Below are 1744 nucleotides of genomic sequence, written 5' to 3'. Positions count from 1 at the left end.
AAAAGAAGAATGTAAAAACCCTTTCCACCATAGAGGTCTGCGCCCTAGCGCTCTCCATTGGCCAGCTGCCACTGCTAGCATCCGTATGAAAATGTAAAAGATAAAAACCAATAAACCAATTTATTGTGAAATGTTGAGGTTGATTTGCTCACAACAAGAGACAGCTTCCCTATGCAATGCTTTTAATAAAGCTTTTATACAATTGCATAGCTATATTTATTTAAACATTTTGAGTTTTCACTCAACACACTGGAGACAGAGAGACCATAAAAAGTGTCTTAATAGCAGATTTTGGGACCCTATGAGAAAGACAAGGACCAACCTCACCTGGGCCTGCCAGCCACACACAGACACACACGCACGCACGCACGCACACACACACACACACACACACACACCCACACACATACACACACACACACACCCACCCACACACACACACACACACACACATTGATGTGTGAAGTGAACTATACACCCTATGTTAGCTGGAAGAATGTAGCTAAGCTGCATGCTTCAGTTGTTGAGAACCCACTCACCAGAGGAAAAGGACACTGTTAAAGGTGTGTCAGTTGCCTCACAAAACACCCAATAATAACATCTAACATCTAATAAAGACTTCCAAATGAACTGTAGATTTTGATGTGGTGGTGTGTTGGTTTTAAAACCAAATTCTGTGTGCCTATGTGAGTGATATTTTTATCAGGGTTTATATTTCCACAACCCTATAATTTATGTTGGATAGGCTATGGGAGCTAAGGTGTTGAACGCACCTGCCCAATGTCCAGGATCTACCTGTTTGTAGATCCTAAACAATGGGCCCTAACTAATTAACTTTTCAAGACAAAACATATTCACGTCCACTATTCTCTGTGTGTACAAGAAAAGTAAGCAGAACTGGGTATACTGAATAAACAGAAATATACAGCAATGAGAATCATCCTTAGAATCGTGGTGCTCTCTAATGATCCAGAAGGAAAACAGAGAAAGAAAAAATGTACACTTCAACACATTTGGTAACCAATGGACCAGGGGCCAGCAGCAACGCCATCACTGAACCTTGAGAGAGACTAGTGCACTTCCTGGTCAATGGATGGAAAAGTTTGTTCCTGGCCTTTAGGGTGTGATCTGCTCCTATACGCTCTCACACATAGTGTACTGATCCCCTTTGAGGAGTGAGAAAGAGTACACTCAACTGGTAGATAAGGCTTGTTTTGTTCACGATGCTAGTTTATTTATCTAGAAATTGAAAATATAATTTGTAAATGTACTTTCTAAATGTACTACTCTATATGTACCTCAAAGTTAGTTTTGGACTCTTTTGTGTGTGTTTCCATTGACAGGATATATATATATATCTTGTCAATAGACACGTACTATATATAAATGTCATTCCTTTTAAAATATAATAAATAGAGAATGCCTGTTGAAAAAGAACGGTGAGCTGTCTTACCTTGGAGAAAGAGACGTGTTGTCAATGTAGCGTCCAGGGAGGTGTGATCAACAGATACCTCAAGACCTGCCTCTGCTGTACCTCTGAAGTACAATGGTAACACCCCTGACACACCCGGACCATGTGCCCATTCAGAATACCAATTGGCCAGTATCTATTTATCTCTCTCTCGCTCTCTCTCTCTCTCTCTCTTGCTCTATCTCTCTCTCTCTCTCTCTCTCTCTCTCCCTCTCTGTCTCTCTCTTGTACGTCCGCTCTCTCACGCCCGCTCTCTCTTGCTCTCTCTCTCCC

At 41.5% G+C, this 1744-nt stretch overlaps 1 protein-coding gene across 1 annotated transcript in view; it reads right to left on the bottom strand.

Annotated features, from left to right (window-relative positions):
- The window catches only part of litafd (LITAF domain containing), a 7336-nt gene extending 5592 nt beyond the window's left edge, over positions 1–1744 (bottom strand). Inside the window, exon 1 of the mRNA XM_079746936.1 lies at positions 1454–1744. The gene's annotated coding sequence lies outside the window, so the exon portion shown is untranslated. The remainder of the gene's footprint in view (positions 1–1453) is intronic.

Source organism: Pollachius pollachius, assembly GCF_949987615.1.
Source record: "Pollachius pollachius genome assembly, chromosome: 11".
In the NCBI taxonomy this organism is placed as follows: domain Eukaryota; kingdom Metazoa; phylum Chordata; class Actinopteri; order Gadiformes; family Gadidae; genus Pollachius; species Pollachius pollachius.
The sequence above is the reverse complement of the archived record's forward strand: the minus strand, read 5'-3'. Positions and strand labels throughout refer to the sequence as shown.